At 35.5% G+C, this 15,464-nt stretch overlaps 1 pseudogene; it reads left to right on the forward strand.

Annotated features, from left to right (window-relative positions):
* The first annotated feature begins 14,527 nt into the window (after positions 1-14,527).
* On the forward strand, positions 14,528-15,100 carry LOC149191173 (N-glycosylase/DNA lyase OGG1-like; annotated as a pseudogene).
* Positions 15,101-15,464: the final 364 nt, after the last annotated feature.

Below are 15,464 nucleotides of genomic sequence, written 5' to 3' on the forward strand. Positions count from 1 at the left end.
ATCTTCCTTCTCCTTCTCTGGTTTGGGATTGGTCGATCATGGGATTATTTAGGATCTTAGCTGCTACCTATTTGTCTTCTTTGTTGTCTATCTAAGACACATTACCTAGTTTTTTTATCCGGTATTTCTTATAAAAAATTTCTCCTGTAAATATTCCTACACCTCTTTGATTTGGGATTGGTCAATCGAGAGGTTTCCGAGGATCTTTGGGACTTTTTCCTAACCCTACTCCCATTCATTTTGGGACTTTTTCTAGAGGCTTTTCTCCTACTAATTTAGTGCCTAGTGATATCGAGTTTCTCTTCCTTCACCGTGATATCCATCTAGAGACCCTACTAATTCATTCATCCTCCTCTCCTAATGTCTCTATTAGTGCCAATTCTCATTGTAATGTGACGATTAGGAAGGAATGGTGTTTGAAACCTTCAAATTGTTCGTATGTGGATGATAGTGATCTTCACAATCTTTCTGCAACATTATATCTTGGTCCATCATCTTCTCATACATCATCTTATGTTTCCTATTTCTCTCTTGTTCAAGCCCTTAGAGATTATTTATCAGATTATGAGGGATTAGCATGATAATCATGTCCTTAAACATCAGGGGCTTAGGGAGTGTCTGAAAAATCCTCATACTCTGGAACTTGATTGGGGTTAATCACCCCTCTATTATCCTTTTACAAGAGAAGATGATGATTGGAGACAAAAAATTTCCCATTGTCCTCCGCATTTGTCCTAGGTGGCGGGGATGTGTTGTCCTTATACTCTAGCACTTGATTGGGGTTAATCACCCCTCTATTATCCTTTTACAAGAGAAGATGATGATTGGAGACAAAATTTTTCCCATTCTCCTCTGCATTTGTCCTAGGTGGTGGGGATGTGTTGTGAATGCTTTGAGTTTATCTAGTGATCTTGCAGATTTTTAGGTTCTTAAGGTCGTGAATTTTCTTGCCTATAAATCCTTTGCACGTATCCTTCTATCTGCTTTCATTAGGGAATTGAATGAAATATTTGATATTCTTCATACATATGCTCCATATTATTCCAAAAGATACCTTTGGGATAAATTGGAATCATGTGACCTGTTAAAGATTGGATCCCTTATTTTTGCGGGGGATTGGAATCTTACCATTGAATATAATGAGGTATGGGGCCTGGTCACTGCAAACTGGACCATTGGCAGGGTATTTCAGCGATCTTTTTAGCAGGAATTGGTGGGTTGTATTTTGTTGACTCCCTTTATTCTAACCTGGAGAAATGGATGGGTTGGGTCCATAGGCATCACTAAGGGACTTGACCGTTTCATGCTTCACGAAATTTTTGTGAAGTGCCTAAGGTCTGTGAATTCTTGGGTTATTCCATCCAAAATTTCGGATCATTACCTTATCATACTCCAGTGGAAGGCAGATGGGGATTGTGGTGGTTTCCCGTTAAAATTTAATCACCACTGGTTAAAATTCCTCAAATTTATTACATTAGTTCCTACTTTTTGGGCACTAGGATCGAATCCCTTGATCACATCTTCTTTTGAAGTCGTTGGGATTAAGTTGAGTGCTCTTAAAAAAGTTTGTCGGTAATTGGATTCACACTAAAAAGAGGAAGCATATTGATGAAATTTTTTCTATTGATAAAAAGCTTGCTATATTGGTAGATCCTAGACATGCATATTATTTCTCAGTGTAACATCAATTGTGAGTTTTGGATTTAGAAAAGAGGAAGAATGAGATTTTGACATTACAGGAGGAGAAATGGTGACTAAAAAGTCATGCTATTTGGGTATTGGGAGGAGACAAGAATAAAAAATTGTTTCATAATTATGCAATGATGCACCACAAGGAGGACTCCATCTGGGATTCAGTGAAAGCCATTTTCACGTAAGGAAAACAAATAAACCGCTAGAGAAACTAGAACGATACTCTAACTAGGTTGCCTCGGATCAATATTGGTCTTACTTTCTCCTTCTCAACCTTATTCCTTCTCAAAACAGAAAAAGGAACGACTTTGATCGATATGTACCTTCCTTGATCCCTTATAAAAATAAGTGAACAAATCTTTGTACTCTATGGTTAGTAACAATCTTTGATTTTTGTTAGAACAAATTATTATAATTTCTAAGAGGTTGAATTGTTGTAGAGAATGATTTATATTGAACTTTCTATACTTGTAGGGCCTGGGAAACGTTCTTGATCCTACTAGTCATTTACTTAGTGTGGGTTTTTGTTGAAAATAACAACAAGAAAATCCTAATTTAATTTTGTCATTGAATTAAATTAGGAATTAAATTGTAATTCTAATTCTTGTAGCAACTTGTAATAGTTAACTAAGTTAATTTGACTTAATTAGCTCAGTAAATTTGAGTTCAAAGTCTATCTAGAGTCATCTAGAGTGGTTCCTAAATTTTAGGGGCCTAGGTTGAGTTTTTTTCGCTGTAATTATTTAATTTAGTTTAATCGAGTCCAATTCAGTTAAACTAATTCCAACTGATGGAGGAATTAGTGGGAGATCCAATAGTGGGGCATAACCTGCAGTAGTGGGGTGTAACCAACACTACTCAATTAGTAAACTGAAGATGCACTTATAATCAACTCATGCATGTACAATCAGAGAAAGACCTAGTTGAGATTGGAGTCCAGTGACAATGTACTATCATTTGTATAATCATCTAAATTGTACAAGTGGTGTATGCAATCATAGGAAGGCCTATGATGGATTGCATCATTAAGGATGAGGGATTTCCCAATTAAAAATGGGATAATTCCCGAGGAAATTCCGCAAGGAAATATGAGCTTGGAAGGCGATATATTTGGCTAAAAATTGATTAGATCTTGTTTGTGAAGCAGTGGGATAGATTTTGATAGTGCGGAGTTTGCTTAGGCTTGAGAAAATAAATGTAATCTTCTCAAATCTTGTGATTAATTCAATATACAGGTAGCAGGGGTTTTTAGTTGTGGCTTTCCCCAGAAAATTATCGTGTTATCTTTTATTGAATTATTCATTTTTCTTCTTCATGATTTCATCAATCAATTATTGTTTCTACTGATGAGTAGAGTAGATTCAAGTCAATTTTTTTAGCATATTACAATATGCAGTTTGAATCTATAAGGAATTTTCTATAGGTTTTTCCATTGGAGGTTAGTTTTATCGAGGAGAAGAAAGGAGGGTTTCACCATTTGAGTTTGGGTTTATTGAGGAGCATAAAGGAGGCATATTTGTTATATACTTTATTGTAGACTTTTTCTTTGCATTTGACATTATTATGACCTTCTTTGTACCTTACCTTGATAAAAGAAAATAATTTCTAGTAGATAGACGCTAGAGAATTACTATAGGGATAATTTATTTTATAGTTTTGAATGCCATGAAGAAAATTTAGAGTGCTTATTTTCATAGGTAAAGTTTAAAACCTGTAATTAATAGAATTCCACTCATTAGAAAAAATTATCTCATCATCTTCCTTGGATAACACCGGTAATATTTGTAGATGATTCATATTTGATGTCTTCTCATCAATGGCCTTTGAGGTAGCTAAATGAATGGTCATAGGAAGGTTGCCCTTATAATTCTCTTAGTATGTTGTGCCTCTGGTATTTAAGGTGAGACAATTCCATGTTCGCAAGACTACAAAAGGATACCTGATTCAACTGTTTTTATACATGTTGTGCAAAGCTAATTTGTGTAAGTTGACAACAAGAATCTTATTTTGATCATTTCAATTTCATGGCATTTCTTTCGAAGGGGTACAATTCTTTGATTGGGGTATGATAAAAATTTACTATTATGTTTTGTTTTTCCACCAACACATTGCAACAACATATGCTTTTGAATATTTTTTCAAACTCCTACTATAATATGGAGCATACATAATTAGCAAGAGTATATTCTATCATCCAATGTACTTATTGATTTTCCAATCAAAGAATCTATTATAAATATAAACACCATTTTTGAAAAACTTTTTGTAGCAATCTACTAGTATAGACTAGAAAATGAACAGACAATTTGGTTTGGAGACCTCTTTTGTTGTTATTTATACTAGCATCCTAGTCGAGGCTCTTCCATGTATTTTCATGATTTCTCTGCATGTTCTTTAATCCCTAGTGTGCCCATGGGCCATTACAGGTTGTCTTAGTTGATCATCTTCCATTTTTCTCATCGACACTTGTCCCTGGCTAGTAAATGGGACTAATTCAATTGGAGATGCATAATTGGATGTTATGCCTAGTCTCCTTTGTTTCTTGGCATTGTCATGAACCACCTTCTCCAAAATTCTTCTCATAGTTTCAATGGGAGAAACTAATTTTATTCATTGGCATCAGAAACCTAGTTGTTATTGTTATTGTGGTGTCTTCTAAGGGAGGACTTGTTGGTTGGTAACAGAGCTCTCCATGTTGCTATGGCCATCAACCTATTGCTTCTCCCTCATTTGATTTCCTCGAAGCATCCATTTGTTGTTGTTGAATGGAGGTCCTTATTAAATAACAAGTTCTAGAGTGAGAGTGGGATGCTCCTCTATCTACTATTGTTTGTCCAAAATATAATAGTTGTTAAAATTTTCAAGTTTGGTACTTTATTTTATGATATTGGAAAAAATTGTGAATGCTTAAACCTCATTTGAAGTATCTACGTAGACTATGATCCTTCTTCGATGTCTTCCTTTTTGGTTTATGCAAGTGATGAAAAATGTAGTTGGGGATCCAATCAATAGATCTTGTAAATATTTTCTAAGGGGCCCAAGAAGGAGAACACAATAGACACAAGAAATCAGATGATACTCATGAGATCTACCCACCTACCAATCTTGCTTGTATGTCTTCCTTTTCTTTCTTTTATGTTTAGGTGTAGCAAAGAAATAAGATATTAAGCCACCAATTTATTAATAATTGATGTTTCAATCCTCGACATCACTAAATATTTCCTTTTATTCAAGAGAGAGCATTGAAGTGCCACATTAATTTTGTTCAAATCCTTTACCCAAATGGTTTACGTTAATTCTTGTATGTTGCATTATTATAACACAAATATTTTACCAATACGCGAGAAAGGAAAAAATGTTACCCGTCTTATCAATTCACCATTAATTTTGATAAAACATATGAACTTAATTCCATTGTGTGGTCATACATTAAAACAAATACAAATATTTTTTAACTTCAATTTTGACTAAAATGTATGTTAAATTCATTGTCAAGATTGAGTTTGACAGAAAAGCACATCCTAACACTGATTTTTGAACTTGTAAAAAATTATGCATGGTTGATTAAATTGGCCGCTGCTTGAGATTCTATGAAAGCTATTTGTTTTATTTGTTATACATGGTGTTTAAGATTTGGAGAGAGATCAAGCAGTCTTATCTGAATCTCTTGAAAGGATCTTTCCAATTCCATGACCATGTTGTTTTAAAATTAATAAATGAGTGTGTAATTGCAAGTTGTGCACTATATACAGTATTGGATCAACACTTCATATCCTCTTAATTTTATATATATATATATATATATATATATATATATATATATATATATATATAGATAGATATATATATATATTGTTTTCCTCTTGTGTAACATGTTATTTATGTACAAAAAACCTAGCTTGTGAGTCTTAATATGCCATGGGGCATTCACTTTGAAAATAACTCCCTCCCATGCCACATGTGTCATTGTGGGACATTGATTTTGGTGTTGGATGATTGAAATAACTTCTACCATTGGATTGAAGGCCGATATCATCAGTTACAATTCAATACAATGAGAACTAATGTTACAAGCCACCTTTAAATAGAAGAAAATACTCAAAGGTAATAATAATAATAATAATAATAATAATCCATAGAGAAAAAAGAAGTCTTGGCATAGAGGCTCTTGCTCAGAGGCTGCGAACCTCTTCCTCCATATTGGTTTCCTCAAGAAGAATGATTGAATAAAAAAAGTCCCCTTGAAATGATCTGGCAGTCATAAAAAAAAAGTGGCATAAACCTAGAAAACTAGAACAATGATGATCTGAATAGCAGTCAGTTAAAAATTTTAAGGTCAAACTTGTGGTTTCCAAATTTATATTAGAAGGCTCCAAATTTAACTTCTTGTTTCATTTCTATGAAATGATGGCCATCTCTACTAACTCATTAAAACATCAATATCCTAGGAAGGCACTTTTTCTGGGAAGCTTATTATTATTCAGTTATAAAAAATAACTCCCATGGTGATCTAATTTAGAATATTATATTGTTTTGCTAAGATCCTCCTCAAATTAGAAACAAAATTATTTCATTGTGCTTAAGGATTCATGAACCTTTGCAAGTGGAAAATGAGTTTTTATGTTAATTTTATGAGAAATTTAACATAAATAAGAGACTGAACATAAGTATAAACATGTACATAACATCATGAAAACCACATTGCAACAAGAACATGACAAAGGAGTTGACCCTCCTGGGATATGTCTCCTTGATCCAGCTTTCAATGGATTGGGCCTCTCTATTATGCTCAAAAGTGTAAAAATATGTGTTTATAATGCTCAAATGATTTTGACACATGCTCCAATGAGTCCAAAATGTCCAAAAATGGCTACCTAGCCTCTTTTTGCATACAATTTGGTCAAAAATTGAAGAATTTATGACCTCTCCTAGTTTCTTCATTATTCGCTGCACAGATTTCACCAAATCTGGAATGATCGTACAATTTTTTTCCCAAAACGTGGTAACTGGGAAAATATTTCATTGCGCGGTGAGAAAATTTGTAGGATGGTTAATTTAGCGTCGAGGTCTTAGAACAAAAAATTAGGTCATATGGGGGCCATGCGCTGAGGGGCTAGCCCTCGCTGTTGGCCCCCTCCCTCCGGCAGTCATGGTGAATTCTAATGGTTTGACGTAGTGTTCACATGGCCCATGGCGGTCACGGTTAGGTTTCCAGTTATCACAAATGTTACAGTCTGTGGATGAGGTGGCCACATGGGGGGCGGTTAAGTCCACTTGCTCCCCCCAAACTAGCGGTCAATAGACATTAATACAAAGCCGCTTTCATTATATGTTAAGAACTAATGCGTAGGCAGAGTGGTAAGTAATTGCAGTGTGTTGTGGGAGGTCATGGGGTTGAGCCCAGTCTCTGACTTGTCTTACCAACAAAATTTTGGTCAACCATTAGGAGGACACGTGGCGGCCTCCAACTTAGTCACATGTCACCTCCTCATTGGCCAAAACTATAACACATGAGCCAATCAAATAATGCCACCACAATGGAATATTACAAGAATATTTTAGTAATATTCCAATAATATTCCACTTTCCACCTAGGCGGTATGGATTCCCAGTCAGCATCCCTGTCATCCATCTGCAATTTTTTTACATGTTTGACAAAGTGAACAGATCGCATTTCTGGGAGCATACAATGTTTGTTTCATGCAAAATGAGTTGCGTTGGAGTTAGGATTACGACCACTACGCGATCATTTAGGTTCCACACCATTTTGATAACTTTTTATTTTTTAGCATAATTTTGAGCACGTGATCATTCCTCCCCAATGGAAGCCATTTGGACCCCAAAAGATCACTTTCAGTTGTCCAACAAGTAGGGGTACAGTTCCCTCACCTTTCCAATTTGGATCCATTTATCACTGATTTGGAACTTGTGATCTACACGATGCTTGTCGTTCCTTGCTATGTACTTGCTTTTTCCCTTTTCAAGTTGTTCTTGCACTATTTGATGTACCATTTGGAGTCATTCAATGAACTCTTTGGCTTTGTCCATGTTACTATTAGTAGCAACATCCTTCTTACCAAGATGATACAACACATTATGATGAAAATTGTAAACAAATTACTCCACTTGATTCCTTTGTCTCAAGCTTGAATGTACATCATGAAAGCATGTATTTTTCTAAACATAACTTTCAAGTACAACAAAATGATGCTTGAGGAAAGCAGTCATACAAACTATAGGCCTAGAAATTACATCAACAAACTTGTCACTCATACCTTTCTTATACCTTTTGACCGAGTGGAATAGTAGAAGAAAGCACATCCAATGGAAGTGCCTTTGTCGTTGCGACTTAAATATTGCACCATTGAAAATTTCTGAATGAAATGAAATGGCCTGACCATGTTGCATAAGGACTACGTGCATGGCAGGGTCACATACATCAACTTGAAAATTAATTGACTTTTTCAAGTTTAGAACAGAAAGTATAAAGGTTGAACTGATCTTATATTTTAAAGCATCAAATTCCTCTTGCTTTTTGCCTCCCCACTGGAAGACCTTTTGCACAATTGCCAAAGAATGAAAATGAGCTACAATAGAAGAAAATTTAGCAAAATATTTCCTCCAACATTGGGCTTCTCCCAAAAAACCTCTTATCCAAATGACTATCTTGAGCTTTGGCCAATCCATAATGGCATCAATATTGGAGAGGTATAATTTCATCTCACATTCTCCAATAACATAGCCCAAGTACATCAAATAATTTTTATCCAACATATACTTTGACATCTTTAATAACAAATGTTCTTGACATACGACATCAAGTATTTTTTTCTCACACATGACACATTCATATTGAAATTTTCTGAAAAATGAAAATTTCATCCAAGTAGAGTATCATGTCTAGAAATGGCTTCGAAACATCTTTCTTATATGCATGAATGTAGTAAGAGCATGGAAATGACCAAAAATCATAACAAGCCATTCAAACAAACCTTTCTTGGGTTTGAATGTCCTCTTCCATATGTTTCCTTCAACAACTCTACTTTGATGAAAATCATTTCTTGAATCCCATTCAATGAAATTCTTACCATTATTCTTGTGCACCAAAACAAGAGGTGCACCACATGTTAAAGGAGAAGGTTGGATGATCCTTTTGTTCAACAATCATTGGATTTGTTTTTTTATTTCTACACTTTCCCTTTTTAACATCCTATGCATGTCAATTTTAGGAATAAGACACTTTTGTTGCAATGGTATTTCATGTTGGATTCTCCTCTTGGAAGGAAATCCTTTTTCTTTCTGAAACACCTCATCATCATGGTTAACTACATCAACCAAACCAGTTTTAAATTTTGAATTACAAACATCAGAAGCTTCATAATCCATATCAACATTGGGTTTGATCATAAGAAGCACTAAATTCTTGCTCTAATTCACTAGCCTTTTCATTTACCTTGCACTAACTAATGAAAGATTTAGTTTCTTGCGACGAGCTCTCACAATATACTCCACACCATCTTTCAATAAGTGGTACTTGTTTTCATGATGATAGATTTTTTTTTCCTATCATAAAGGTAAGGACTACCCAAAACAATTCTTGATATATCAAGCGGTACAACATCTAATTCAATTTTGTCAATGAAGTTTGATGTGATTGCAAACTGAAGAATACATTTTCTTGTAACCTATAAGTTTGTGTCCTTGTATATCCAAGCCAATGGATATGGCTTGGGATGTAAAATGGTTTCAATATTAAGTTGTTTGACTAAGTCATCCGATATCAAGTTGGATTGAGACCCACTATCAAAAATTGTGTCGATTTTTGTATGTTTTGAGATTACCCTCACATGAAATAATGCAATCCTTGTTTCGCCTTTTGGAGTACTAGTGCGATAATTTGATATAGTAGTGCTAGCAATGGATTCTTTTCCTTTTATACCAATGGATGTAATTTTAGTTTCATTAGCTGAATCAGATCCCAAATCCTCTTGAATGATGACAACTATCTTTTCTTTTCGTTTGTGGTTGAATTTTTTTGGTTTGATTTCAGGATGAAGCTTCCAACATTGAGCTTCATAGTGACCATCTCTAGAACAATCTTTACATATTTTTTTCTCTCCTTCCCTTTTAATGGATGCATTTTTCTTTCCCTTGAATCGCTTTCCTTTCTCTTTACCCTTAAATGGATTTTTACTACCGTCTTTTGGTGTATTTTTCCCTCTTTCCTGAAGATGAGTGGCTTTCACACATACATCATCTAGATTGTTGGGACTAAACATTAAGATAATATTCCTAAGGTAAAAGTGTAAACCCCCTATGTACTTCAGCAATATGTCATGTGATTGCAAATCTACACCTAACATTAAAGATATTTTTATGAATTCTTGGTTGTAATCTTGCACATTTTGACCTCTAAGCTGTCTAGAGTTCTACCAATCCATGATGGATTTCTGCATATAGGATAGAGGGTAGAATTGTCTTTGATTGGAGAAATGAAGGCATTCCAAGAAATTAAGATCTTACCGTGTTTTTTATCTTCTCTTGGGTCTTTGATTCCCACCATACTAGTGTTGCACCCTCCATTCTCAAGGAATCTAACTAAATGTTTATGTCATCCTCTTGAAGGTTTTGAATTTTGCAATGGAGCTCCCACTGACGAATTCAATTATCAAGCTTCTTTGCATTCACTTCACTGTTATACATGGGCAACTCTAATTTAACATAAAGTTTTAAGAAAGGTGATTTACCGGTTCCTTTTGAAGTATGATGATGAGTATGAGTAAGGGTTTCATTAGTGGAAGAGGGTGAAGAATCTTGTGAAGGAGAAGATGAAGAAGATGGTGGAGAGGGTGGTGGTTTTTCTCCATTTCCATTACCTCCTCCTAAATAACCTTCTCCTTTGGGAAGTTTTGAACTTTCCCCTTGTAGCTTGGTATTCCTCTCTTCATAGAGGACTTTCACCGTCTTTGTCATATCAAAGAAATCCATTTTCAAGGTCTTCTCATCTTCTGTCATGTTTGTAGGTTCTCCTTCATGAGACATGATCTCTGGAGTCTCAATTGTAGCTTGAGGCTGAAAAGGTGTTGGAGATTGTGGAAACCTTTCTCTCCATCCCCTTGACCTGACTTTAGGGCTTCCAACCAGCTTCCCTTCTCCTCTTTTGAGTTTTAACCTTGTAAGTATGACATAAACTTGGAAACACTAAAATCCTTCTTTCCCAAACAAAACCTAGTGCTCTTATACCACAATGATCTGATTTAGAATATTAGATTGTTTTGCTAAGATCCTCCTCAGATTAGAAACAAAATGATTTCGTTGTGCTTAAGGATTCATGAATTTTTACAAGTGGAAAATGAGTTTTTATGTTAATTTTATGAGAAAATTAACATAAATTAGAGATTGAACAACAACTTAAACATGTATAGAACATCATAAAAAACACATCAAAATAGGAACATGACAAATGAGTTCACCCCTCTTGGGATATGTCTCCTTGGTCCAACTTCCAATGGCTTGGGCCTCCCTATTATGATCAAAAGTGTAAAAAGATGTGTTTACAATGCTCAAATGCTTCTAAAACCTACTCCAATGATTCTTAAATGTCTAAAAATGGCTACCTAGCCTCTTTTTGCATTCAATTTCCTTGAAAACGGAAGAAGTTATGACGTCTCCTAGTTTCTCCACTATTCTCTCCACAAATTGCACTAAATCCAGCATGATCCTACAATTTCGCCCCAAAAAGTGCTAACTGGGTGAAAATTTTGCCACACGGCAAGAAAATTTGTAGGACAGTTAATTTAGTCATTGAAGCCTTAGAACCAAAAATTGGGTCATATGGGGGCTATACGCCCAGGGGCTAGCCCACAACATTGGGCCCCCTCCCTCCGACGGTCATGGTGAATGCTAATAGTTTGAGGCAGTGTTCACATGGGCCGCGGTGGTCACATTTACGCTGGAGGTTATCACATATGTTGTTGTCTGCGGATGAATTGGTTGCATGAGGGGCAGTTTAGTCCACATGTCCCCCAAACTGGCGTTAATAGACATTAATATAAATATGTTTGCAATATATGTTAAGAACTAATGCGTAGGAAGAGTGGTAACCAATTGCAGTGTGTTGTGGGAGGTCATGGGTTCAAGCCTAGCCTCTGACCTGTCTTGCCAACAAAATTTTGGTCAACCATTAAGACGACATTTTGTAGCCTCCAACTTAGCCACGTGTCACCTCATCATTGGCCCAAACTATAGCACATGAGCCAATCAAACAATGCCACAACAATAAAATATTTCACTTGACACCTAGGACATGCGGATGCCCAGTCAACATCCCTGTCATCCATCTGCAATTTCTTTACGTGTTTTACAAAGTGAACAGCTCATGTTTCTGGGAGCATACAATGTCTTTTTCGTGTGAAATGAGTTGCGAAAGATTGAGGATGACGAGCACTACGCAATCGTTCAGGTTCCACACCATTTTGACAACTTTGATTTTTGAACATAATTTTGCGCAGATGATCACATGGGTCTAGAAAGAACATAAATTTCTAATTGCAATTGATGTACTTGATATTTTAGCGGGATTAATATTTCTAGAGGAGATCGCAAGTCCAACACTATTTAGACAAACTTTTAGTGGCCTTATTCAAAGTCGACGTCATAATGCTTTAAAAAATGAAGCTCATTTTGTCCTCCATTTTCGTAGACTTTTGTACCATTGGTTGTAATTATTGTCGAGAAAGAGGCAATTCTTTCATAGAGATGGTTTTGAGGGAGTGTGGGCACTATTATGTTAATATAGCTATTAATGTTACAGAAGAGACTTAAAGGTTCTTCAATGTAAATTTTTTCATTGACTTGTAAAGAAGAAGTAAGTCGTGCTGTACATGGCAATGGTAATGTATGACTATGCATGTTAGTACATGACAATGACAATCTTTAGTTGTAGAATATTTTACCGTGTTATAATTTAATGGACCATAGAGAACTCGACAACCAGGAAGAAAATTTATCGAGGAAATTGGATAAGGGAAGAACTAATCATTCATATATGTATATAAGACACCGAACATGTTATTTCTTGTCCAAATTGGGAAACCTACCATTAAAAAACAAAAACAAAAAGAACCAAATATAGTTGTGTGTGGATAATTTTCTTTTCTTTGTACATGCATGTAGTTTATTTTTTTGAGCAATTAGAGTCCAAAGTCAATTTATTCTTTTGGGAAGCTAGAGTTCCAAGTCCATTTTCGGGTTTGAACCCTGATTTTCATTTATAATTTAGACATTCCTTGAGGGTGAAGGGGACCTTTGAAAGGGATATTTGAGCTATTCCCTTTTGAAAAGACACACTATATACACACATATACATTTCTACTTTCTCATAATTGATGCAATGGTTTGGGCCAAAGCAAATGAAATTACCCAAAATTTCCTGATTGAGCCACAAAATGTTGTTATTGCAAGCTCAATTGGCACCGTGCACCTATTAAATTTGTCGTACACATATTAACTCTGATGTAGACCTTTTACCTACACTTCCCATCTCCTAGCTTCAACTACGACCTCTTAGCATATCAAGACAAAAATCAAAGAATTTTTTTATCGATCATTAGCTCTATGGTATGAAACGAACAAACAAGACCGATTGAGGCTCTTGGAAATGCCCTTATTGGACTCACCTCACTCACCTCATCCTAGGAACATGGTAAGAAGAGCTCTCTAGTCCCTTATCCCTATTTCTAATAGGTCTAGTCTACATTTCTGGCGCCTGCGGATGCAGGTGATTTGTAAACTTAGAGACAAGGTTTAGCCTACTATCTCTATTTCTTCTACTTCGGGGATGCCTACCGTATTGGAAGAGATGTTGGTTTGGGGTCAATGGATGGAACAAAGCGAAGGTAATTTAGGGACTCCACATGAATAATATAGTTAGCTCACGTAATAGCAGGTCTTGACCCTTGATTTATTCCCTTCAATCCTTACAAAGGTAAGTAACCCTCAATCCTCAAAGTGAGCATGAAATATGAAATTGAATTGAATATGGTGCCATAACTATTTCCAAAAACTATGCAATTGCCCACTTGTAAATTATATGTGGCCAAGAGTAGAGCACCACCCTCTCTCATCCATCTTATTTGGGTCTTTCTCACTACACTGGGTGAGTAATAGATTCATTGGAGCATTGGCATTCTGGGTCTTGCTCATTGCACTAGGTGAGTAATAGATTCATTGGAGCCCTGGAATTCTAGATCTGTAAGCGACGTATTCACTATACGTTTTGGAAGCAATTGGGCTACATGCAAAGCCTCTTTCATATTTTTATTACACTTTATTTAGTGTTTATTTTATACTTTTCATTATTATTATATGTGTAAAATAACATTATTATAGACACTGAGGATTGTCATCTATTGCTTTGCATGTTAACCACTTTCCTTTTGTTTGTGCTATTATGTAATTTTGGTTTGTACCTATAGGTTGATTCGTTGAGAGAGAAGATGCACAGTAAAAATTTCGGTGTCTTCTATGCATGGAGACATGCCACAAAAATAACATGATGTAAGCATAATTTCATGCAAACACAATGCTTATTTTAATCATAACCCCTTATTTTAATAACAACATATGTTTGGGCTCCTTATCTTAATGTTCAAGAGGCAAGTTCTCTTGCCTTCTGTCCCTTCCTTTACTATTTTTCATTATTTCTTAGTTGATTAAGATTTTAATTTTATGTATATAACCAGGTTTCCTTGGTGATAAAACTATCATCTTCCTAGCAATCGTGAACTTTAGATTCATAAAATAAAATTGGCCGCTCAGATATCTACAAATCTCCATGTTGTGGAAAAAAGCATTTAATACCCTATTTGAAACTTCATATAAAATTGATGATGCTAAAGATTGTTGTTGGAGAAGCCTTGGAGGTGGGGATTGAGTTGAAGTTACACATCACATTCCCCACCAGGTAGACCTTCATAGGAAAGAGAACATGTCCATTAGATTACTAAGGTGCAATGGGAACTTATTTGTTCATAGTCAGGCAATTTGTTACTAGTAATGATGAAGAAGAAGAAGAAGTTGAGTATTTTTTCATAACCCATGTGGGTTCTCTCACAATGTCGAAGAAACCCTCAGGGATTATTTTAATCTTAGTATTTCATTAACAAATATGTGGAAAGGATTTGTAGAAGCAGATTCCAAGTTTGCAGCATTGGCTCCTTGCATGGGTGGTGCTCGTTTTCTCATAGAGGATCCTATAGAGTTCCTTTCTCAATTTATTTGTTCTTTCAATAATAATATTTAGTTGATTACACAGATGGTGGAGTTTTTGTCTAGATTTGAACCTTGTCTAGTAACATTTGAGGGGATTCAGTTTCATGCATTTCCTTCATTGGAGGAGTTGTGTTAATTCAATGAGTAGAAGATTCACAAAGCAGGATTCGGTTATAGTTTTGATTTTATCCCTTCTAGTTATTTATTTGTCTTTTCGTCCTTTGGATTTTCATCAAAATAGAGTTTGAGTGGCTTTACTGCAAATAGCAGACATCAACTCCGTGAAGGCTAAGGCCATAAGAGTGAGTGCAAGTCATAACAAAAATGGAACCTTGTTGGATAGTATAATAAAAGGTCATGGTCAAACCTTCTAATGAAGAGTTTTTCCTACGTAAATATAGCTAGCTAGAGAGCCAACAAGAAAGTTACTAGTCAACCCTTTAAAAAAAGGGTTCGTCCTGCCTTTGTTACCAGAAAACTGACCAGGAGATCTACTTATC

Source organism: Pinus tabuliformis, chromosome 3_1 (genome assembly GCF_031772625.1).
Source record: "Pinus tabuliformis cultivar Carrire ecotype Pingquan chromosome 3_1, CPIR1, whole genome shotgun sequence".
NCBI classification, from domain to species: domain Eukaryota; kingdom Viridiplantae; phylum Streptophyta; class Pinopsida; order Pinales; family Pinaceae; genus Pinus; species Pinus tabuliformis.